The sequence below is a fragment of the Carlito syrichta genome, unplaced genomic scaffold (genome assembly GCF_000164805.1).
Source record: "Carlito syrichta isolate Samal-C Ts95f unplaced genomic scaffold, Tarsius_syrichta-2.0.1 Scaffold302570, whole genome shotgun sequence".
Classification (NCBI taxonomy): domain Eukaryota; kingdom Metazoa; phylum Chordata; class Mammalia; order Primates; family Tarsiidae; genus Carlito; species Carlito syrichta.
This window is the reverse complement of record NW_007246666.1, coordinates 559,504-585,515: the sequence shown is the minus strand read 5'-3', so window position 1 is coordinate 585,515 and position 26,012 is coordinate 559,504. Positions and strand designations below refer to the sequence as shown.

Genomic DNA, 26,012 nt, shown 5'->3' with positions numbered 1-26,012 from the left:
TGGAGGGAGTTACTAATTTTTCCCAAAGCAAGACATTTAGAAGGGCGTTAGGCAAAAACGATTGATGACACGTTCATAAGACGATTGAGGGAGGCAGTATAGGCAGTGAAACGGCTTGTGCAAGTCATGGACGTGTGAACGGTAGGGATTTTTGGAAAGCTGCCTGGTTGGCAGTATCTCAGTAAACTCAGACAGGTGAGCTCATCAAAGACTTGGATTCCTTTTTTTTTTTTTGAGGTGGAGTCTCCCTCTGTCGCCCAGACTGGAGTGCAGTGGCCGCTGCCGGCCACCGCAGCCTCGACCAGCTGGGCTCCGGGGATCCTTCCGCCTCGGCCTTCCAAGGCACTGGAAATACAGGCACGCGCTTCCACGCCTGGCTCATTTTTTGATTTTTTGTAGAGATGAGGTCTCGCCAAATTGCCCAGGCGGATCTCGAACCTGTGGGCTCAGGCAATCCACTCACCTCAGCCTCCCAAGGCGCGGGATTACAGGCTGAGCCACCGATTCCTTCCTGAAGGACCTTGAATGTCTTGTCATCTTTAGACTATGTTATTAAATATTTTTCACATTTGTTCATGTGGTAGAACACTTAAAAGGCATAGTATACTTTGTGAAACACCATGTACCTTCCAGAACATTATAGGGATCTTATGGCATTTGTTATTTTTCTATTCTTTTAAACATTCTCTCTTCACAGGAAATAATGATCTGGTTCCTACTAACCTGTGCCTGCTGATTATATCTTGTTGTCATTAATATATGCTATACTCAGATATATTGAAATTTTTAAACTTCCCCTAGATTTTTTGTTCTTATTTTACTCTGTTTTTTGGATATTTTCTCTACACAAAATGATCCTCCTACCTTTACTCCAAATCTGCCAGCTAAATTCTGGTGAACACTTCTTCAGTTTTGGTACTGGCTTAAGCATCACCCTTCTGTCTCCTGTGACTGTCTTGAGTACAGGAGTTGGGTCTTAAATATCTTTGTAATTCTAGTACTCAGTATATTGCTTTGCACATGAGAGTTCAGCAGTTGGATGAATATTTAATCTTGGAATATAAACTGGAAACTATGGCAATAAGTAACTATAATTCTGTGTGATTGCTGTAGACTCATAACCACTGAAATGTATTCATTTAAGTTACTTTTCATTGTTTTCCATATGTAGATAGCCGCAATTTTTTTTCCCGTTTGTTTCACTTTGGATTTTTTTTTATTGATGTTATTTAATGTACCTCTAATTTTCTTTAAACCCATCTACTGAATTTTTAAATTTTATTTATTTCAATAGCTTTAGGGGGTACAAATAGGTTTTGGTTACATGATTGCATTGTATAGTGGCAAAGAACTCTAGGCTTTAAGTGTACACACCACTCCCACCCATGCATATTCTACCTAATAGGTGATTTTTCATCTCTCCACCCCTTCCTCCCTTCCCCTTCTACGTCTCCAGTGTCCATTATATAATTCTTCATGCCTTTGCAGATCCTTAGTTTAGCTCCTGCTTATAAGTGAGAAGAACATACAGTGTTTGGTTTTCTGTTCCTGTGTTGGTTCACTTAGGATGATGTGCTCCAGTTCTATCCAAGTTGCTACAAAAGACAATATTTCATTCTTTTTGATGACTGAATAGTGTATATATGCTACTTTTTTTTTTTGAGTTGGAGTCTCACTCTGTCGCCCAGTCTGGAGTGCAGTGACACACTCACAGACCCCAGCGTCGAGCTGGGCTCTGGCGATCCTTACTCCTCAGTCTTCCAAGTAGCCAGAACTACAGGTGCATGCTACCATACCCAGCTAATTTTTTTTTTTTTTTTGTAGAGATGAGGTCTTGCTAAGTTGCCTGGCTGGTCTTGAACCCATGGGCTCAGGCAATCCACTCACCTTAGCCTCCCAAAGTGCTGGGTTTACAGGCTTGAGCCACCGCACCTGGCCTACACTGCACCCGGCCTACACCACATTTTCATGGTCAGTTGATGGGCATTTAGGTTGATTGTACACCTTTGTAATTGTGAATTGTGCTGTGATGAACATGCAAGTTCATGTGTCTTTTTTTATATGACAACCTCTGTTCCTTCGGGTAGATACACAGTAATAGAATAGATGGATCAAATGGTAGATCTACTTTTAGTTCTTTGAGAAATCTCCATACCAACTTCCACAGAGGTTGTACTACTTTACACTCGTGCCAGCAGTGTATAAGCATTTCCTTTGTACTGTATCCATGCCAGCATCTATTGCTTTTTGATTTTTAAAATGGCCATTCTGACTGGTGTAAGGTGGTATTTCATTGTGGTTTTAATTTGCATTTCCCTGATAATTAGTGATATTGAGCATTTTTTCATATGTTTGTTCGCCATTTGTATATCTTCTTTTGAGATATGTCTCTTCATATCATTTGCCCACGTTTTAATGGGGTCATTTGCTTTTTTCTTGCTAATTTGTTTGAATTCTTTGTAGATTCTGGATATTCGTCCTTTGTAAGATGTGTAGTTTGTGAATATCTTTTCCCATTCTGTAGGTTGCCTATTTGCTCTGTTGGCTATTACTTTTGCTATGTAGAAGCTGTTTAGTTTAATTAAATCCCACTTATTTTTGTTTTTGTTGCATTTGCCTTTGGTATTTAGCCGTAAATTCTTTGCCTAGACCAAAGTCCAGAAGAGTTTTTCCTAGATTTTTCAAAATAGATTTTTCCTAGGATTTTTATGGTTTTAGGTCTGACACTTAAGTCTTTAATTCATCTCGAGTTAACTTTTGTATATGGTGAGAGAGAGGATAAAGTTTTATTTTTCTGCATGCAGCTATCCAGATTTTCCATCACCTTTCCCCAGTATATGTTTTTATCCGCTTTGTCAAAAATCAGTTGTTGCATATATTTTGGTTTATTTCTGGATACTCTGTTCTGTTCCCTTGGTCCATGTGTCTACTCTTGTACCAATACCATGCTGTTTTGATTACTACAGCCTTGTAGTATAACTTGAAGTGAGGTAATGTGATGACTCCAGATTTGTTCTTTTTGCTTGAGATTAGTTTGGCTGTGGCCCTTTTTTGTTTCCATATGAGTTTTAGGATTGTTTTTCTAATTCTGTGAAGAATGACAATGGTACTTTGATAAGGATTACACTGAGTCTGTGGATTACCTTGGGTAATATGGTCATTTTAATAATGTTCATTCTTTCAGTCTATGAGCATGGGATGCTCCTTCATTTGTTTCTTTCCTCTACAATTTCTTTCATCGGAGTTGGGAAGTTCTCCTTGTAGAGATTTTTCGTATGCTTAGACAATTTAATTTTTTGGCTGCTATTTTAAATGGAATTGAGTTCTTGATTTGATTCTCGGCTTGGTTGCTATATAGCAATGCCACTAATTTTTGTGTATTGAATTTGTATCCTGATACTTCAATGAATTCATTTGTCAAGTCCAGAAGTCTCTTGGAGGAACCTTTTGAATTCTCTAGGTATATATGTAAGATCATATCCCTATCTGCATACAGAGATAGTTTGAATTCTTCTTTTCCAATTTGAATACCCTTTATTTCTTTCTCATGACTTATTGCCCTGGCTAGGACTTCCAGTACTATGTTGAATAGGATTGGGGAAAATAGGCATCCTTGCCTTGTTCAGTTTTTGGGGAAGGGGGGTTTGTTGTATATGGCTTTTATCGCTTTGGAGAATGTTCCCTTGATACCTATTTCACTGAGGGTTTTTATCATAAAAGTATGCTGCATTTTTATCAGAAGCTTTTTCTGCATATATTGAAATGATCATACCATTATTTCATTCCATTAATGTGGTCGATCACATTTATTGACTTGTGTATATCGAACCATCCTTGCATCCCTGGGATAAAACCCACTTGAATATGGTGGATTTTTTTGGTCTGTGTTATTAAATTTGGTTTGCTAATATTTTGTTTAGGACTTCAGTGTCTATGTTCATCAGGGATGTTGGTCTGTAGTTTTCTTTTTTAAAAATTTGTTTTAAAGATATGGGGTACAATTCAGGGTTAGGTACATAAGTAGTCATTGTACTGGTAAGTTTGGGCCTCCCTTTGTTCCCCACTTTGCCTGGTTTGAGATCAGGTACCCATATTGATGTTATGTGTTCCCCTCTCCCCTGATAGTTTCCTGCTACTGCCAGTCCCTTATAGTATGTGATAAATGTTCAGGGTTTGCTTGTGAGTGAGAGCATGTGGTACTCAGTTCTTTGTGTGATAGATCACTGAGTATGATAGACTCCAAATCCACCCGAGTTGCTGTGAATTCCATAATTTTGTCCTTTATGGCTGCATAATATTCCACCATGTATGTGTACCACATTTGTTTTATCCAGGTCCACTTTCAATGGGTAGCAGGGTTGGTTTCATGTTTTTGCTATTGTGAATAATGCTGCAGTAAACATGCATGTGCAGGTATCTTTTTCACAAAATGATTTGTGTTCCTCTGGGTATATTTCCAGAAGGGAAATTGCTGAATCCTATGGAAGGTCGATTTTTATATCTTTTAGGAATCACCACACTGTTTTTCACAGAGATTGTACTAGTTTATACTTCTACCAACCGTACAGAAGTGTTCCCTTTTCCTCTCATTCTCTCCAGCATCTGTTGTTTTTGGAGTTATTGATGATGGCCATCCAGACTGGAGTTAGGTGGTATCTCAGTGTGGTTTTAATTTGTATTTCTTTGATGATTAGTGAGACTGAGCATTTTTTCATGTATCTATGGGCTGCTCATATGTCTTCTCTTGAGAAGTGTCTATTCATATATTTTTCCCACTTTTTTTTTTTTTTTGAGTTAGAGTCTCACTTGGTCGCCCAGACTGGAGTACAGTGGCTGCTCCCAGCCACCGCAGCCTCGACCTGCTGGGCTCCGGCGATCCTTCCTCCTCAGCCTTCTGAGTAGCCGGAATTACAGGCATGCGCTACCACGCCAGGCTGATTTTTTGATTTATTGTAGAGATGAGGTCTTGCTGCCCAGGCGGGTCTCGAACCCACGGGCTCAGGCAATCCACTCACCTCAGCCTGCCAAAGGCGCGGGATTACAGGCTGAGCCACCGAGCCTGGCTATTTTTCCCACTTTTTAATGAGACTGTTTTTTTTCTTTTGGCACATTTGAGTTCCTTGTAGAGCCTAGATGTTAGGCCTTTGTCAAGTATACAGTAGGCAAATATTTTTTCCCTTTCTGTGGGCTTTATTCCTAATCTCTTGATGGTTTCCTTTGCTTTGCAAAAGCTTTTCAGTTTGATGAGGTCCCACTTGTCTATCTTATCTTTTATGGCATGGACACCTGGGGTTTTGATCAGGAATTGGTTGCCTACTTCGATTTTGGTAAGGGTGCCTTTTCTAAGAGTTTTATAGTTTGAGGTTTTAAGTTTAGACCTTTGATCCATTTAGAATTGATTATTGTGTATGGTAATAAGTAGGCATCCTGTTTTATTCTTCATGTGGTTAGCCAGTTTTCCCAGCACCATTTACTGAATAGGTTCTCCTCTTCCCAGTGGTTGTTGGTGGAGGCTTTGTCGAAGATGAGTTGGTTGAGAAATTGAGGTTTTGCTTCTGGAATCTCTATCCTGTTCCATTAGTCTATATGTTTGTTTTTGTACCAATACCAGGTTGTTTTGATTATTGTAGCCTTATAATAAAGTTTAAAGTCTGAAAGTATAATATCTTCCACTTTGTTTCTTTTGCTGAGGATTGTTTTGGCTATTCATAGTCATTTATGTTTCCATATGAATTTCAGTATTGTTCTTTCCAGGTCTGAGAAGAATGATATTGGTAATTTTATGGATATTGCATTGAATCTGTAGATTGTCTTTGGTGATTTTAACAACATTGATTCTTCTAATCCATGAGCATGGAATATTTTTCCATTTGTTTGTGTCTTCTTTGATTTATTTGAGTAGTGTTTTGTAGTTTTTATTATAAATGTCTTTCATTTCTCTGGTTAGGAGATTGCCGAGGTATTTCATTTTATTTGTGACTATTGCTGCAGTAAACATGCATGTGCAGGTATCTTTTTCACAGAATGATTTGTGTTCCTCTGGGTAAATATTTCCAGAAGGGAAATTGCTGAATCCTATGGAAGGCCGATTTTTATATCTTTTGTGAATGGGATTGTGCTTTTTTTTTCTTTCCTTTTCTTTTTTTTTTTAGTTGGAGTCTCTCTGTTGCCCATTCTGGACGGCAGTGGCACACTCACAGCAACCCCAGCGTCAACCTGCTGGGCTCTGGCAATCCATCCGCCTCAGCTTTCCAAGTAGCTGAAACTACAGGCACGTGCTACCACACCCAGCTAATTTTTTTTATTTATTGTAGAGACGAAGTCTTGCCAAGTTGCCCAGGCTAGTCTCGAACCTGGGCTTAGGCAACTCACTTGCCTTGGCCTCCCGAAGTGCTGGGATTACAGGTTAAGCCACCAAGCCTGGGCTGGGATTATGCTTTTTATTTGGTCCTCTGCCTGTTTGTTTTTGGTGTATAAGAATGTGACTGTCTTTTGCACATTGATTTTGTATGCTGAGACTTTGCCAAAGTCCTTTATCAGTGCAAGAAGGTTTTTGACATATTCTCTTGGGTTTTCAAGATATAGGATTGTATCATCAACTAAGAGTGATAACTTCCTTTTTTTCCTATTTGGATACCCTGATTTCCTTCTCTTGTCTGATTGCTGTAGCTAGGACTTACAACACTGTATTGAACAGAACTGGGCAGTCTTGTCTTGTTCCAGTTTTCAGGGGAAATGCTTCCAATTTCTGTCCATTTAGCGATATGTTAGCTGGGTTTATTGTAGAGGGTTTTTACTATTTTGTGGTATGTTCCCTCTATGCCTAGGTGTTCAAGGGTTTTTTTTAATAAGTGATGCTGGAATTTGTTGAAAGCTTTTTCTGTGTCTAATGATATAATTATGTGGTTCTTGTTTTTATATCTGTTGATGTATTTAATTACATCTGTGATCTTGCAGATGTTGAACCAGCCCTGCACCCCTGGGTTGAAGCCTCGTTGGTCACGGTGGATGATTTTTGAGATGTGTTGTTGGATCCGATTTGCTAGAATCTTGTTGAGAATGTTTACGTCTGTGTTCATCAGGGTTATTGACCTTTAGTTCTCTTTCTTTTTGGCTCTTTCCCCAGTTTGGATATCAGAGTGATGTTAGCTCCATAAAATTATTTGAGGAAAGATCCATCTTTTTCAATTGTCTGAAATACTTTCAATAGGATTGGTATCAGCTCCTCCTTGTATATTTTGTAGAATTCTGCTAGAAAGCCATCTTGTCTAGGGCTTTTTTTATTTTTGGTAGGTAGTTATCTTATGACAGATTCATTTTCCTGGGTTCTTCTTGGTCTATTTTGTCACAATTTCTTCTTGTTTCAACCTTGGGAGGTTGTGTGACGTAGGAAATTCCTCCATTTTGTTGTTTTTTGAGTTTGTTTCCATACATGTGTGCTTAGTAATCTCTGATAATCTTTTGTATTACTTTGGGGACAGTTGTGACTTGATCTTTTCGCTTTTGATTGCATGTATTAGGGCTTTATTCTCTCTTTTTTCCTGGTCATTCTGGCTAGGGGTTCCATCAGTCTTGTTTATCCTTTCAGAGAATGAGTTTTTTGTCTTGTTTATTTTTTCTATTATATTTTTGTCTTCTATGTCCTGTATTTGGGCTTTTGTTTTGGTGGTTTGGATTCTTCTGCTGAAGTTAGGGTTTTGGTGGTCTTGCCTTTTCAGCTCCCTTTAGGTGATTTTGTTAGGCTATAGCACATTTGCCACTGAGTGGAAATAAAAAAAAAAAAAAAGGCTGAAACTGATTGCTGCAAATTTCTGTTGTTAAACACAAGTGAAATAGTCTTTTGTTAATTGTCATTTTCACAATATAGCTGAAAGTTGCAGACATATCCAGTATATGCCTCGGATACCATTCTGATTAGCATTCTGTAGTTTGTGTTTTTATTTGGATTATAAATCCAAAAGGTCACACTTCCACGAAGAGTTATCATGGATTCATCCAAGAAAAGTTCTTGTTCAGGTCTGCACACAGTGTTGAACTTATTTAAAACATACTTTATTATGGGTTCAATTTGTCATAATTTGCTTGAATTTGACTGTATTTCTGCATTATTGGAAAAATGCAAAAACCTCAAGCTTTGTAGTAATCTATTTTTTGTCATTATTTTTTAAAAGAAAGGCATTGCAGTTGATAGATGGCTTTACCAGTAATCATGCATTGTAGTTTTCTTCACTTGTTCCATCAAAATATTGATTGCCAGAAATTTTTTCATCTCAGACACTGTAGTATTGCTCTACTTTTTTGATTTCTTTGGACATTTATATCTGTGGTGCATATGATCATAATACTTGTTAGTTTCAGTTGTGATCATTTCTATAAAATCATCTCCAATAAATAGTCCAACAACTTCACTTCTACTTTGAGGATCATTTGGAAATACTTTGACACCTGGATCACCAAGAAATCCTTCTGAGTTCCTTTTTGGATCTTATTTTGTCCACCAGTACTAGATTCACTGTTGTAGATTATCTGTGTTACATTTCTTCATTTACATTACATCATTGCATCACTATCTGACTGTCATTAATAAGTTCACCTTCAACCTTGGATATCTCGTCAGCATATATTTCTTCATTTTCCATAATTTTGGTAAATTATTTATTTGTTTTTTGAGTTAGAGTCTCACTCTGTGGCCCAGGCTGGAGTGCAGTGGCATGCATGGCCACTGCAGCCTCGACCTGCTGGACTCAGGCAGTCCTACCACTTCAGCCTTCCAAGTATCTGGAACTACAGGCATGCACCACCACGTCCAGGTAATTTAAAGAAAAAATTATTGTAAAGACGAGGTCTCGCCATGTTGCTCAGGCTGATCTCGCACCCATGGGCTAAGGCAGTCCTCTTGCCTCTGCCTCCCAAAGTGCTGAGATTACAGGTATGAGCCACCACACCCAGCTGGTAAATTATTATTATTATTTAATTTTTTATATTAAAGATGTGGGGTACAATTCAGGGTTAGGTATACAAATGTTCATTATGCAGGTACCCTTGCTGATGAGGTGTGCTTCCCCTCCCCGGGCAGATTCCCACTACTGCCAATTCTGCCCCCCCCAGCAGTTTCCCACTACTGCTAATCCTTTTCTTATAGTATTATGATAAGTGTTCAAGGTCCACTTATGAGTGAGAACATGTGATACCCAGTTCTTTGTTTCTGTGATACATCACTCATTATTATAAGCTCTAAATCCACCCAAGTTGCTGTGAAGTTCATAATTTAGTCTTTTTTAATGGCTGCATAATATTCCATAGTGTATACGTACCACATTTAAAAAAATCTAGTCCTCTTTCAATGGGCAGCACGGTTGGTTCCATGTTTTTACTATTGTGAACAATGCTGCAATAAATACATGTGCAGGTATCTTTTTCATAGAGTGATTTGAGTTTCTCCATGTATATTCCCAGTAGGGGGAAATGCAGGGTTATATGGAAGGTCAATTTTTAGATCTTTTAGTAATCGCCAAGCTGTTTTCCACAGAGTTTGTATTAGTTTACACTTCCACCAACAGTGTGGAAGTGTTCCCTTTTCCCTGCATCCTTTCCAGCATCTGTTGTGTTTTGAGTCATTGATGGTGGCCATCCTGACTGGAGTTAGGTGGTACCTCAGTGTGGTTTTAATCTGCATTTCTTTGATGACTAATGAGGATGAACATTTTTAATGTATCTGTTGGCTGCTCGTATGTCTTCTTTTGAGAACTATCTGTTCATATCTTTTGCCCACTTTGTAATGGGACTGTTTTTTCTTTTCGTCACATTTGAGTTCCTTGTAGACCCTAGATGTTAGGTCTTTGTCAGACATACTGTTGGCAAATATTCTTACCCAGTCTGAGGGCTGTCTCCCTGCTCTCTTGATGGTTTCTTTGGCTTTTAGAAGCTTGTCAGTTTGATGAGTTCCCACTTGTCTATCTCATCTCTTATGGCATGGGCACTTGAGGTTTTGATAAAAAATTGGCTGCCAGTTCCAATTTCCATAAGAGTGTCTCCTGCATTTTCTAAGGTTCTTATATGGTAAATTATTTTTAACATTGAAGTATGAAAGCCCTGAAATATCAAAATACAAGTATAGAACACTAATTGCAACAAAATAATGACCAACTTGCAATTTTTACCAGCTATGTAATTCAATAACAACATTGCTCAGTTAATATGAGATAATTATCTCAACTAACTTTCTCTCTCCTGACTATTCACTTTCAAGTAAAATATAATACCATACATATGACAACGATGCAGCATTCAGAAACAGAATTTGCAAGATGTAAGTTCACGTCAGCGGCAACCAATAACAGAATTTGGAATGTTGTGAATTCATGTTAGCAGCGGCCAGGAACAAAATTTGGAATGATGTAAATTCATGTCAGTGGCAACCAGGAGCAAAATTTGTAATTGCATAAATTCATGTCAGCAGCAACCAGGAATAGAATTTGGAATGATGTAAATTCACATCAGTGGTCACAAATGAGGTTAACCTTGTGATCTTTCTATTTTCTTGATATGTGTTCATACAGTTATAAATTACCCTGTTAGTACTGTTTTCATGGCATCCCAGAGGTTTTGGTAAGATGTTTCTTCATTTTCATTTGTTTCCAGGAATCTTTTCATTTCTGTTTTCATTTACTTATTGACCCAGGAGTTGTTCAGTGTCATGCTGTTTTGTGTCCATGTCTTTGTGGTTTTTCAGAGAATATTGTTGGTGGTGATATTTACTTTATTTCTACTGTGGTCTGAGAAGGTGGGCAGTATTTTGATCTTATAACATTTGTTTATGCTTTATTTATGGCCAAGGATATGGTTGATCTTGAAGTACATTCCATGTGATGATGAGTACAATGTATGCTCCATGGTTGTTGGGTGGAGTGTTCTGTAGGTATCTATTAATCCATTTGGTCAAGCATCAAGTTGAGGTTTCGTATCTCTTCATTGATTTTTTTGCCTTGATGGTCTATCTAGCATTGTTAGTGGTGTTTTTAAGTCCTCAGCTATGATAGTATTAGAGTAGATATCTTTTTTTAGTTTACCTAGTAGCTGCTTTATAAAAGCTGGTACATAGATGGATTCAGCCTTTTATCATTACATAGTGTTCTTCTATTCCATTCCTTCATTACGTAGTGTTCAATCCCCTCTGGTCTGTAGTGTTTCTACAGATAAGTCTGCAGCGTTTCTGATTGGTCTTCCCTGTTAGGTAGTTTGACCTTTTCCCCTTGCTGCCTTCAGGGTTTTTTCTTTTATACTTACTTTGTGTAGATGAATTACTATATGTATAGGGGTTGGTCTTCTCATAAGATGTCTTGCAGGGGTTCTCTGAATCTCTTGTGTTTGTATAGCTATCTCTCTGGCTAGGTGAGGAACGTTTTCTTGAATAACCTGATGAAACGTTTGTTTCAAGATGTTTTCTATTTCTCCTTCTACTTCAGGTATTCTGCTTAGATGTTATTTTGGTGTCTTAGTAAAATCACATGTCTCTTAGAGAGTTTCTTCTTATGCCTTTTTTCTATAGTTTTAATTGATTGGGTTAATTCCATATTTTGGTCTTCCAGCTTGAGATTCTTCTTCTATTTGATCAAGTCTGCTTTCCATGGTTGTCAGTTTGTTATTTATTTCTTAGATGGAGTTCTTTATTTCTGTTATTTCTAAATATACTTTCTTGAGTCTATCCATCTCCATTGCATTTCTTGATTTTTATTCTACCCAACAATTCTCTGATCTGTGTAAGTATCTTCTGGGTACCGTCATTCTCAGAGATAGCCATTGTTTGTACTCCAGCCTGTTCTTTCAGGCTCTGACTCTTTTGGGGGCTCTGAGGGTTACCAGTGATTTTTCTTTGGCTTTTCTTCATTTGTAGCAGTTCTCTTATTTTTCTCTTTGGTTCTGCTGTTCAGTGGGAAATGGAGAATAAATAATTTCTGATGTTTGCTCTACTTTCTGTCCTTCCTGTGCCGGGGCTCCAGGTTTGTTCACGAAATAGGTCTGGGAGGGGGGCATTGTGTTATCTCTTTACAAATTTGAGCACTTGCTAAGGAGTGCAAGAGGGGCCGCAAGGATTCAGAACTTACTGACAGGTCACACTGCCTGCTATCTGGTAAGTGGGTCAGCTGGGGTCCGCTCACCATCTCCACACAACATGACCTTACAGTGAATATGCTTGTGTAGCCCCTGAGTCCAGGACAGGGTATAAGAGAAAAAAGGGAAGAAGGAGAGAAAAAAGGGAAAGAAGAAGAAAGAGAAAAAAGTACTGAGAAAGAACAACGAGAGAGAAAAAGGAGGAAAGAGAAGAGAAACCCAACAAACATACAAAGCAAACAAACGAGACAATCAATCAATAAGAAAGAAAAAACAAAACACCAAACTAAACCCAAAAGACCCATTGGTAGAATCCTGTTTTAGTATATCTCTGAGGGGGGAGAGCTCCCTCTTGTGACAGGTTCTACAACTGTAAGTCTTCCTCTTCCTCTTACTGCAGGCTTCCTCTTTGTTGTTGAAACTTGAGATGTTAGAGTCTTCACCTCCTGCTGCCTGAAATTAATAGCCATCGTGTGCCCACAGGGATATGTGTTAACTTGACTCAGCATCTCCTAGGCTCTCTCCCTTCTTCCTTCCTCTCCCAGCATGGTCATAGCTCCCTCAGCATTCAGTTCCTGGTGGGGGAATGGGACTTCTGGCCTCTACCCTTTCCTCCTGATTTCTTTTGCTTGTTGCTAGAGTCAGGGGAGTCAGCTAGGCACTCACCAGCGTCCTTCTTGGCCCGTTCTACTGTATGTGCTTGTTGCCTAGCAGCTGGCTCAGGACAGGGAGTGAATTGTTGGGCTCCACATTTGCCTACCCACCAGGGGTTTGTATACTGGGGGCAATGATTTCTGAATTCGTGGAGAGCCAGCCCCAAAGCAAAGCAGAGATCACCCTCTGGCCATAAGATGCATGTCTGCTATTCTTTGGAGGTTGCCCTGGAGCACTTCTCTTCCCAGGCTTTGAGAGGCTTCTCAGTTTCTCCACAGACTGCTGTTCCTGCTTGGAAAGATGGCTGCCTCCCCAGCAAATACCACATCTCCACATCTCAGATCCTGGTAGCAGGGTCTTTCAGCCGAGCCTGGTGCTGCAGGCAGTGGCAGGAAGTCCAGGTTCAGGCTGGCCTCTCCCTGGTGCTTCTTCAGGACTTTGCCTCTGGCTCCCTTGCTGCATTACTTCTGTGGCCCTTGGTGCCAGTGATGGTGGGAACGGCAGTTACTGTGGCAGCTTCTTCCTGGGAAAAAGTTGATTGATTTTTGGAAATGGCACTCAGCTTCTACACTCCAGGAAGTGGCTGTGGCACCAGCTGTGGCAGAGTGGCTGTAGCACAAGCTGCTTCACTGGGAGAGCCCTGGCCACTTGCTCCCAAGTCCCCACTCAGTCAGCCACTCACACCTCCCCCCCCCCACACAAATTCATCCGTACACTCAGTCATTCACACAGGAACTCACGCAGTCTGACTAGCTATGCTGTCATCTTCTCATAACCCCTCCTACTACTCTGGTCTGTAGTTTTCTTGTTGTGTCTTTTTCTGGTTTTAGTGTCAGGGTTATACTGCCTTCATATAATTAGTTAGGGAGCATTCCCTCCTCTTCAATTGTATAGAATAGCTTCAGTAAAATTGGTACTAGTTCTTTGAAAGTCTGGTAGAATTTTACTGTGATTCTGTCCTGAACTTTATTTTTGTTGGGATACTTCTAATTACTGTTTCAATCTCACTATTTATTATTGGTCTGCTCAGGGTCTCTATTTCTTCCTGATTCAAGGTTGGGTTGTTGTATGTTTCCAAGAATGTATCCATTTCCTCTGGGTTGTCTAGTTTCTTGCTCTGAGGTGTTCATAATAATCTCAGATGATCTTTTGTGTTTCTGTTGTATCATTTGTAATGTCTCCATTTTCATTTCTGATTGAGATAATTTGATTTTCTTCATTTTATAAACTAGGTAATGGTCTATCAATTTTGTTTATATTTTCAAAGAACCAGCTTTTGATTTCGCTGATGTTTTGTATTTTTTTTTAGATTTCAATTTCATTTAGTTCTACTCTAGTGTTTGTTATCGTTTCTGCTAGCTTTGGGTTTGGTTTGTTGGCATTTTCCTCATTCTTTGAGGTGTGCCATCAGGTTGTCAACATGTGATGTTTCAGTCTTGTTAATATATGCCTTAAGTGCTATAAATTTTCCTTTTGAGCACAGCTTTGGCTGTGTCCTAGTTTTGATAACCTGTTTCATTGTTGTCATTCATTTCTAGGAATTTTTAAATTTCCATCTTGATTTCGTTGTTGATCCAAGAATCATTCAGGAGCAGATTGTTTAGTTTCCATGTTTTTGTTTGGTTTTGTAAATCATTCAGGAGCAGATTGTTTAGTTTCCATGTTTTTGTTTGGTTTTGTAAATTCTTCTTGAAGTTATTTTCTAGCTTTATTTGTTTGCTGTCTGAGAAGGTGCTTGATATGATTCTTTTTTTTTTCAATTTATTGAGACTTGATTTGTGGTCTATCATATGGTCTATTTTGGAGAATGTTCCATGTGCTGATCAGAAAGATGTATATTATGTAATTTGGGGGTGGAATGTTCTATAGATGTCTATTAGGTTCATTTGTTTCAGGGTTCAGTTTAATGTCAATATTTCTTTGTTGACTTTCTGCCTTGGTGATCTGTTTATTGTTGTAAGTGGAGTATTGAAGTGTCCTACTATTGTTGTATTGTTGTCTATCTTTCATTTTATTTCCTTTTTTTTAGGTCTATTACAATTTTTTTTCTAAAGCTGGGGGCTGTGGTGTTAGTTGCATACATATTTAAAATTGTTATGTCTTTTTGTTGGATTGATTCCCTTTATAGCATAGTAACCATCTTTGTCTTTTTTTTTTTTTTGCTGTTGTTCATATAAAGTCTGTTTTGTCTGATATGAGAATGGCTTCTGCTTGGTTTTGGTTTTCAATGACATGGAAAATTTTTTTCCCACTCACCCCTTTACCTTGAGTCTGTAGGAGTCTGTGTGTGTGAAATGGGTCTTTTAAAGGCAGCAGATAGTCGGAGTTTTTTTTTTAAAACACATTTTGCCAGTCTATCTTTAGTGGGGTATTGAGACCATTTATGTTCAGGGATAATAAGGACATTTAAGGTTTTATTCCATTCATCTTGCTTTTTGTCATCTGGCTGCTTTATTATTTATTTATTTATTTTTCTCTCTTGAGTTGGTGTTCCATAAACCCTGTGTGCTTCATGGCTTCCAGTGTGTTTCTACTGGTACAGTTCAAGCTTCAACCCTTTGTTTCAGCATTTAGAGCTCCACAACAGTTCCCTCAGCCCTTGCCTGTCTGAGAAAGACTTTGCCTTTCCTTTATTTCCGAAGCTTCGCTTTTTCTTACTCGGAATCCATGGCTCCCTGTTATTTTGTCTGCGACGACTGAAGGCCGGGCCTCCGTCCCTCCTGACTTGAAGGGTGTCGGTTCCGCGGGGGTTTGCCCTTGTAGCCCACTTGGGTTCTTGTCTCAGAGCTCTTAAGATGTTCCCTTCAGCTTAACTTTGCATAACCTGATGATTACTTTCCTTGGGGCTGACCTTTTTGAAATGAATCTTCTGAGGGCTCTTTGGGCCTTTTGTATCTGGGTGTCAGAATCCTTGGCATGGCCAGGGAGGTTGTCCTCATTTATTTCCTGAAACAGGCTTTCCAAACCTGCTGTTTTCTCTTTTCCTCAGGAACACCTATGATTCTTAGGTTTGGATGTTTTACATAGTCCTGCATTTCTTGGAGACTTTGTTTCGTTCTCTTGGTTCTTTTTTTAAAAGTGTTGTCTAATTTGTTTAATTTAAACGACTTGGCTGGATGTAGTGGCTTACGTGTGTAATTCCTGCTTTGGGAGGCCAAGATTAGGGGATTGCTTGAGCCCAGGAGTTCAAGACCAGCCTGTGCAACGCAATGAGAACTTATCTTTACAAAAAAGTAAAAAAAGTAGGTGAGTGTGGTGGTACGAGTCTGTAGTCTCAGCTACTCAAGAGGGTGGGGCTCCAGGATCATCTGAACCCAAGAAGTGGAGACTGTAGTGAGCTGTGATCATGTCACTGCACTCCAGTCTTGGTCACAAAGCGAGCCTTGACTAAAAAAAAAAATTCTTCAGGTTCTGAGATCCTTTCTTCTACTTGTTCTAGTATACTGTTACACCTTTCTACTGCATTGTGTATTTTTCTAAACGATTCTTCCATTTCCAGAATTTTAGATTTTTTTTTTTAAAAGCATCTATTTCTTTGGAGATTTTTTCATTTGCATCTTGAATAGGTTTTTATGTTGATTTTCAACTTTCTTTTGAGCTTCATTGAGCAAATTTATAATCAACCTTTTGAATTCTGTGTCTTTGGAGTTTTAAAGATTTCACTTTGGTTGGTTTTCATTGTTGAAGAATTGGTGTGATTTTTGGGGGGATGTTGAACAACGCTGTATTTTCATATTGTCCGAATCATTTTTCTGTCTTCTTCTCATTTGGGTCGACTATTTATTCTTATTTGTGGTTGGCAGGGGCTAACACAGGTACTGTAGTGTTCTCTTGGTTATATATATCCTTATTGTGGTGATTTTCTCAATTGCCAGCTATGATGGTCCTGTGCAGGATACCTGCCCAGGCTCAACATGTCCTGAGTGTCTTGGGTGCCTTAGATGTGTTTGCTGGGATCTGGGCTCAGATCTTCCTCAAAGGTGAGGTATTATCTGATGTAATAGGTTGTGCTATTGACCTGTGGTCAGGAGGTAGTGGTTATAGGAGAGAGCAAGCTGTCATGGTGACCGTGGGCTCTTTACTTGGCATGTGTTGCTTCAAGGAAGTGCCCAGCCAACCTTGGTGGTGGGTAGAGCTGTGAGAATTACCCATGTTCTCTCTGTCTCTTGAGCTTTTGGCGGGGGGAAGGATCTCAAGCCCCCTCACCTGTGTGTACTGTTGGCTACTGGGGATTGTGAGGGAGTCTCTGGCCACCGGTATAATGCTGTTGTAGGGGCACAAAAGAGTTTACCTTGGGAGTGAAAGGTTGCTATGGCAACAAGTCCCACCCAGCTTACCTGCCTTAGCCTCAGGCAGTCTGAGTTCAAAATGTCAAAGTGTGGTCAGCCTCTTGGCCTCAAGTGTTCTTACAGTAGCCCATGCCAGCCTCTTCAGAATTTGCCCTTTGGGTCTGTTCCCTCCCAGGCTGGCGAGAAAGCAGCCGCCACCAAGGATTGAGTTCCTGGGATATGGCAGCTGGAGCTTCTCAGGGATTTTTTACCCTGCACCACTCTGCATGGGTTTCACCAGAGCATGACTTTGGGTAAGGCAGTTAACCATGAGGGACTGAAGTCCTGTAAAGTTCAGGAGTCCCTCCAAGTCCATGGCAGCAGCACAGGATTCCTGCAATTACTCTCACTCTCGTTCCTCACTAGCTGAAGACTGTTTGTGGTCTGTTTCATGATTCGGGTGAGAGTGTGGCTTTTTGCAACCAAGATTGATGGATTTTTCTCTTCTTTTCACTATGTGGTGATTGCTTCTTTGATGAGTCTGGTCCCATTCCTTTCTTGGTACTGGGGAAATTATATCTTGGTTTACTCCATAGGAAAAACAGATTCTAGCTGTGCGCTTTAATCCATTCTAGCTTCAGTGAGCTTTAACTTCTCATAACTCGCAATATTGACAACAATAAATACTGTATTGCTTCTGGAAGGTAGTCATAGGCAATGTTTCCTATGAGATAAGAGTTAAACTAACACAGCTAAGGCTTCTTGGTTTTGAATTCTTTTTTTTTTTTTGAGTTGGAGTCTCACTCTGTCACCCAGACTAGAGTGCAGTGGCCGCTTCCGGCCACCACAGCCTCGACCTGCTGGGCTCTGGCGATCCTTCCTCCTCAGCCTTCCAAGTAGCCGGAATTACAGGCATGCACTACCACGCCCGGCTGATTTTTTGATTTATTGTAGAGATGAGGTCTTGCTGCCCAGGCGGGTCTCGAACCCGCGGACTCAGGCAATCCACTCACCCCAGCGTCCCAAAGGCACGGGATTACAGGCTGAGCCACCGAGCCCGGCTGATTTTGAATTCTTAACTCAAGTGAATAATATATTTTTCCTTTTGAAATTGTCATCTCATTTTTTTTTTTAAGATTCCATTGGTATTTTATAGTTATCCTCTATTTACTTCAATATATGTCTTACCTGTTGGTCTATTTCTATAGTTTCCTTTTTAAAGTTGTAGTAAAATCCATATAAATCATTTTAAGTGTACAGTTCAGTGTCATTAAGTATGTTCAATTTGTTGTAACCAAAACCATCATCCATCTTCAGATCTCTTTTTGTCTTACAAAATGGGAACTCCACCCATTAAACAGATAACTCTGTTTCCTCTGGCAGCTACTATTCTGTTTTCTTTCTTTTTTTTTCTTTTTAATCATGCTGTTTGTCCATTTATTCTTGTCTTTTGGTGTGCCTAGTAATTTTTTGTTTTAATAAGAAAATTTCGAAGTTCCTGATGATGTCTTTTGTCTGCTAAAGAGAAACTGGGGTGTGGATGGGCTGATTATCTGAATCCAATTAGAGACTGAGCTAAATGAAAGGAAAACTAGTCAAATATATGAGATTTTTCAAGTCTCCAATTTTGTTTCTCCAGTGTTTCTGTTTCTCAGTATCAGCCCTTATCCTGGGTCAAGCCAGCATCGTGGCCTTTTGCTCATGGCTAGATCAGCAAGTGTCAGCTGCATTTTGCCATTTCACTTCTTAGCAGTTTTCTTTTAGGAATCTTAGACCCTTTAGTTCTTTTTTTTCCCCTTGTGTCATTTTTAGTTGTTTCTGGCAGGAGAGTTGGTTTGCTACTAACTACTCCATCCTACCTGTAACTATCCATTTAAATTAATAATGCTTAGGTAATTTTTGTTTATCTTTCAATTTTTGCTTGTTATTGCTTAAGTTATTAATTATCAAAAACTTAAAAAATATAAGGATGGATTTCTGAAAATACTCTGGCAAAGTAGTAAACCAATATTTTCAAGCATGAGTTCACCAATCAATTTACTAATTAAGTTACTAATTACTAATCAAGTTACTAATCTAGTAACTTGATTAGTACACAATGACTGTTAAATGTGTTCTGTAAGTGAGATTGAAAAAGGTTTGTTTTAAGCCAGTTATAGAATTGCTGAGATGTCTCCGTGGGCATTGATTTCTGACAGCTTATCATTGGTGAAGTCTGTTATCTTCCTGAGTCAAAAAGTACTTTGCAGTGTGGGAAGTCAATAACATTATCTTCCAAAGTCTCCTTCATTGCTTGTACATAGCAAACTTCTGTTTTACTGAGTACTTTGAATGGAGTTTTCTTTTAAGTCTTCACTGAATTTTAAAAATTACCCTCTTGCAAGATCAGCAGTAGCTATTCCAGTATGGATGACATGGTCCATTTTTGAAAAGCAGTAAGAGCAATGTTGTATAACTGTAGGTTCAAGGACTTTTCTCAGCACAACTTATAACTACTCATGAATAAGACTTAGAAGGATATGAAAGGATATGGTGTGTCCAACATTAATACCTAGGTCAGCTTATAGTTCTGGAGGCGAGAATTACAAAATCAAGGGTCTGGTTTTTTTTCCCTCTTTTAATTTTTATTCAAAATTGTGGGGTACAGTTCAGGGCTAGGTATACAAATATTCACTGTACATGTACCCTTATCGATGAGGTGTGCCCCACCTTCCCCAGGCAGATATCGACTACTGTCAATCCCACCTCCCCACCCACCCCCGCAGTTTCCCACCACCTTCAATCCTTTTCTTATAGTAATATGTTAGTTGTTCAAGGTCCACTTATGAGTGAGAACATGTGATACTCAGCTCTTTGTTTCTGTGAGAGATCACTCAGTATTATAAACTCTAATGCCATCCCGGTTGCTGTGAAGTTCATGATTTTGTTGATCTTTATGGCTGCGTAGTATTCCATTGTGAATACATACCACATTTTTTTATCCAGTCCTCTTTTGATGGGCAGCATGGTTGGTTCTAGGTTTTTGCTATTGTGAACAATGTTGCAATAAACATACGTGTGGATGTATCTTTTTTATAGCGTGACCTGAGTTCTTCCTGGTATATTCCCAGTAGGGGGACTGTGGAGTCATATGGAAGGTCGATTTTTAGAACTTTTAGGAATCGCCACACTGCTTTTAATGAGGTCCCATTTGTCTATCTTATCTCTTATGGCCTGTGGGTTTCAAGTTTTGTTCAGGAATTGGATGCCAGTTCCAATTTCCATGAGGGTATGTCCTTCATTTTCTAAGGTTCTTATGGTTTGAGGTTTTACATTTAGGTCTGTGATCCATTTAGAGTTAATTTTTGTGTATGGGGTAGGCAGCGGTCCTGTTTTAATCTTCTGCATGTGGTCAGCCAGTTTTCCCAGCACCATTTACTGAATAGGTTCTCCTTTCCCCAGTAGTGGGTGCTAGAGGCTTTGTCAAAGATGAATTGGTTGAGAAATTGAGGTTTTGCTTCTGAAATCTGAATTCTGTTCCATTGGTCTATATGCCTGTTCTTGTGCCAATACAAGAATGTTTCAATTATTGTAGCTTTATAATATAGTTTAAAGTCTGGGAGTGTGATACTTCCTGCTTTGTTTTTTTTGCTGAGGATTGTTTTGGCTGTTCTTGATCGTTTATGTTTCTATATGAATTCTTATATTGTTTTTTCTAGGTCTGAGAAGAATATTGCTGGTAATTTGGTGTGTATTGCATTAAATCTGTAGATTGCCCTAGGTAAAACGGACATCTTAACAATGTTGATTCTTCTAATCCATGAGCATGGAATATTTTTCCATTTGTTTGTGTCATCTTTGATTTCTTTGAGCAGTGTTTTGTAGTTTTCATTGTAAAGGTCTTTCACATCTCTGGTTAGGAAGATGCCAAGGTATTTTTTTTTGTGGCTATTGTGAATGGAATTGTGCTTTTTATTTGGGTTTCTGTTTGTTTATTATTAGTGTATAGAAATGTTATTGTGTTTTGTACATTTATTTTACATCCTGAGACTTTGCCAAAGTTCTTTATCAGTGTAAGGAGATTTTTGTCAGATTCTCTTGGGTTTTCAAGGTAAGCAGTCATGTCATCTACAAAGAGATGACTTAACTTCCTCTTTCCTATTTGGATACCCCTGATCGCCTTCTCTTCTCTGATTGCTCTGGTCAGACTTCCAAAACTATGTTGAACAGGAGGGGTGAGAGTGGGCATCCTTGTCTTGTTCCAGTTTTCAGGGGAAATGATTTCAATTTTTGTCTGTTTACGAGTAGTCTGACTGTGGGTTTCTCTTAGATGGCTTTTACTATTTTGAGGTATGTTCCACCTATTTCTAGATGTTTGAGCGTTTTTATCAAGAAGGGGTGCTGGATTTTATCAAAAGCTTTTTCTGCATCTGATGATATAATCATGTGGTTTTTGTTTTTATGTCTGTTTATGTATTTAATTACATTTATGGTCTTACGAATGTTAAACCAGCCTTGCATCTGGGGATGAAGCCTACTTGGTCATGATGGATGATTTTTGAGATGTGTTGTTGAATCCGGTTTGCTAGGATCTTGTTGAGAATTTTAGCATCTATGTTCATCAAAGATATTGGCCTGTAGTTCTCTTTCTTTGTTGGGTCTTTACCTGTCTTGGGTATCAATGTGATATTAGCTCATAAAATGATTTGGGGAGAGTTCCATCTTTCTCAATCACTTGGAATACTTTCAATAGGATTGGTGTCAGTTCTTCCTTGTATGTTTTGTACAATTCTGCTGGAAAGCCATCTGATCCAGGACTTTTTTTGTAGATAGTTTTCTTATGACATAATCAATTTCCTTGATTGTTATTGGTCTATTTAGGGTCTCTATTTCTTCTTGTTTCAACCTAGGGAGGTTGGGTGAGGTCAGAAAGGCCTCCATTTCCTTTAGGTTTTCAAGTTTGCTTCCATACAGTTGTACATAGTAGTCTCTGATAATCTTTTGTATTTCTTCAGAGTCAGTTGAAACTTCATCTTTTGTGTTTTCTGATTTGAGTTTATTTGGGCTTTCTCTCTTTTTCTTGGTCAGTCTGGCTAGGGGACCATCTATCTTGTTTATCCTTTCAAAGAGCCAGCTTTTTGTTTTGTTGATTTTTTTGTATTATCTTTTTGTCTTCTATGTTCTGGATTTGGGCTTTGATTTTGGTGATCTGGATTCTTCTGCCGAAGTTAGGGTTTTGGTGGTCTTGCATTTCCAGCTTCCTTAGGTAACTTGTTAGGCTGTTAACCTGTGATCTTTGCATTTTCTTCATGTGTGTTTGTAAAGATATGAATTCTCCTCTTACTTTTGCTTTCATGGCAACCCAGAGATTTTGGTAAGATGTTTCTTCATTTTCATTTGTTTCCAGGTACCTTTTAATCTCTTTTGATTTCTTCATTGACCCAGGAGTTGCTTAACATTGTACTGTTTAGTGTCTATGTCTTTATGGGTTTTGGGGGAACTTTGTTGGCATTGATATTTATTTTATTCCACTGTGGTCTGAGAAGGTGCATGGCAAGATTTCAATCTTATGAAATATGTTTGTTTGATTTATGGCCAGTGATGTGGTCATTCTTGGAGTACGTTCCATGTGGTGATGAGTAGCATGTATATTCTGTGGTTGTGTGGAATAATCTGTAGGTATCTATTAAGTCCATTTGTTCAAGAGTCTCATTGAGGTTCTGGGTCTCCTTGCTGATTTTTTGTCTTGATGATCTGTTTAGGGTTGTGAGTGGGGTATTAAAGTCCCCAGCTATGATAGTGTTAGAGTCAATCTCTTTTTTATTTTTGCCTAGAAGCTGCTTTATGAATGTTGGTGCTCCTCTGTTGGGTGCATATATGTTTAAGATAAATATTTCTTGTTGATGGATTGAACCTTTTAATTACTGATAGCTTAAAGGGTGTTTTGTCTGAGATTAAGATTGCGACTCCATCTTTCTTTTGTGTTCCATTCACCTGAAATCTTGTTTCTCATCTTCTTAACTTTGAGTCTGTGAGTGTCCTTTCTGGTGAGATGAGTCTCTTGGAGACAATATATTATTGCTTCATGCTGTGTCTTTTCAGTGGTGCATTTAGTCCATTCACATTCGGGCTAATTATTGAAATGTGAGGGTTTATATTTGTCATGAGGTTCTTGTAGAGTTGTTGTTGTACTTGTTTGTTGTCTTTCTTTTGTTTTCTTTTTGGGTTGGTTCATGTGTTTTCAATCTTTTTCCTGTACTCTTGTGAAGAACATTGTTCTTTTCCCCTTTTCTTCTGTGTTTAATACTTTCTAAAGAGTTTCTTGTAGGGGTGGTCTGAAGGCAGCGTAAGTTCGTAGGAATTGGATGTCTGGGAAAGATTTTAATTCTCCCTCGCTGATGAAGCTTAGCTTGGCTGGGTAGGTTATTCTTGGCTGAAATTGTTTATCTTTGAGAACTTTGAATATTTGGCTCCAAGCTCTCCTAGCCTGAAGTGTTTCTGTAGATAAATCTGCTGCTGTTCTGATTGGTCTTCCCTGGTAGGTAGTCTGACCTTTTTCTCTTGCGGCTTTTAGGGTTTTCTTTTATACCTACTTTGTTGAATTATTATGTGCCTAGAAGTTGGTCTTCTCATTTGTTGTCTTGCAGGGGTTCTCTGGATCTCTTGTGTTTGAATTTTCGCATCACTGATGAGGTGAGGGAAGTTTTCTTGAATAATTTCGTGGAATGTTTGTTCCAGGGTGGTCTCTGTTTCTGCCTCAGGAAGTCCAGTTACTCTTAGGTTCATTCTCTTGAAGTAATCGTTCATCTCTGGAAGATTTTGTTCTGTCTTTTTAAGCTTTTTTTCTAGTTTTAGGCAGTTTAGTTTAGTTCTATATTTTGGTCTTCAAGTTCTAAGATTCTGTCTTCTGCTTAGCTAATTCTGCTTTCCATGCTTATTGGTTTGTTATTTATTTCAATCTATATTTTTTACTGCTGTTATCTCGGTTATCAACACCTTCCTATTTTTTACTGCTATTATCTCAGTTATCAACTCCTTCCTATTTTCCTCTTGTCTCTCCTCAATTCTTTTTGTTCTCTCCATTAATGTCTTGATATCTGGGTTTGTAGTATGAGACCAGTCATTCGGGGTCTCTTCATTGTTTATATTCCAAAGTCTGTGTTCTCATTATCTGATCTCCCCAGGGTCTGAGACCTATATTCTTCTTTTGGTTTTTTCATTTGTGTCGATTTTCCTCCCTACTTTTTCCTTTTTTTCCTATCTTCTTTAAATCTGTTGTTCAGGGGTGACAGGGTTGCTTTTACTTCTGTTTGCTCAATCTCCTATTCTTCCTTGTGTGAAACCTCTGACTTTGTTCAGTTCTGAAGCTGGACTGCAGGTTGGGGGCTATACCTTTTGCAGTTTTGAGATTTATTTGAGGGGGGAGCTATGATTCAAAATCTATCTGCAGATCCCAGTATCCACTGATGGGTGTAGGGATACCCTGGAACCTGTCTCCCACTGCCTTGTAATCTGTCCATGCAATGGGAGTATAGGTTTGCTCCCTGAAAGTAAAATGAGGTAAGAAAAAGGAAAGAAATGGAACAGGGAGGGAGAGAAGCAGAAGGTGGAGAGAGAGAAGAGTAAGAGGGAAAATAGACAAAGGTACCAACTAACAAATGAAAATAGACTCGAAGACAGATAAGAGTAAGAAAAAAAACAAAAACAAACAAGAAAACCAACAACGACAACAACAAAAAAACGAGAATATACAATCATACAGACAAACAAGCTTGCCAACCTCCTTATGATGTACTATTCCCCTACACAAACACAAGGTCTAAGATCCCAAGTTGGAGGCTGGGCAGAGCTGGGTGGAGGTGGGTGGGACGGTGCACTTCTCTGCCTGGTCACAGGGCTCCGGATGATCTCTGGTTCTACTGCAGCGGGGTCCAGCTGGGGGAGGCAGAGTGCGAGACAGCCGGGTGCTGCAGGTCGGCGTGTCACGTGCAGCTTGGACCTCTTTTTCTTTCTTTGTTCTTAGGTCCCAAGCTGGAGGCTGCGCAGAGCTTGGCGGAGCTCGTCGGACAATGCAGGTCTCTGCCTGGTCTCGGAGCTCTAGCTGTTATCTGGTCCTGCTGTGGCCAGGGGCGAGTCAGGGGAGGCAGAGTGCAAGATTGCTGGGTGTTGCTGGTCAGTGTAGTGCAGGACAGCTGGGTGCAGGGAGGTGCAGCTGGCAAGGGAGCCTGGAGCTTCACGGTGAGGGAGCTGTGGGCCTCCCTGCGGGGTGGAGGCTTGAGGCTGGACACTGCAGCCGGAGAGGGCTCCTGGAGCTCCGCAGGTGGCAATGGCTTGCAGCAGGGCGGGGTGCTACAATGAGGGAGGGAGCCGAAAGCCTCCGTGGGTGGTCGTGGCGGTGGTTTGGGGTGGGGTGCTGCCGCCAGGAAGGGAGCCCAGAGCTCCAAGGGCAGGCGCTGAGGGCTTTTGTGGGTGGCAGCAGCTTGGGGCAGGGCCCTGCAGCCAAGGAGGGAGCCCGGACCTCTGAGGGGCAGGGCGGGGGCTGATTGGGGCAGGTGGCTTGGGGCTGGGTGGGGCGCTGCAGCCAAGGAGGGAGCGCAGATCTCCGAGGGGCAGGCACCGAGGGTGTCCACGGGCAGAGGCGGCGTGGATGGGGTGGGGCGCTGCTGCCAGGGACGGAGCCTGGAGCTATGAGGGGTGGACACTAAAGGCCTCCGCAGGCAGCGGAGTTTGTGGTCAGGTGGAGCATTCCAGCCAGGGAGGGAGCCTAGAGCTCCGGCGGGCATGAGCTGAGGGCCTCTTCGGGCGGCGGTGGTGGCTTGGGGCAGGACAGGGCAGGTTGCTGCAGCCAGGGAGGGAGTCTGGAGCTCTACAGGCATGAGCTGAGGGCGTCTGTGGGTGGCGGTGGCTTGGGTTGGGGCAGGGTGGGGTACTGCACTCAGGGAGTCCAGAGCTCCAAGGGGCCGGGAGTCGAGGGCCTCTTCAGGTGGCGGCGGCTTGGGG

General features: G+C 40.1%; 1 protein-coding gene across 3 annotated transcripts in view; it reads left to right on the top strand.

Moving 5' to 3' along the window:
• The window catches only part of SYCP1 (synaptonemal complex protein 1), a 175,925-nt gene that overhangs the window by 25,539 nt on the left and 124,374 nt on the right, over nt 1-26,012 (top strand). The gene's annotated exons all lie outside the window — the stretch shown is intronic.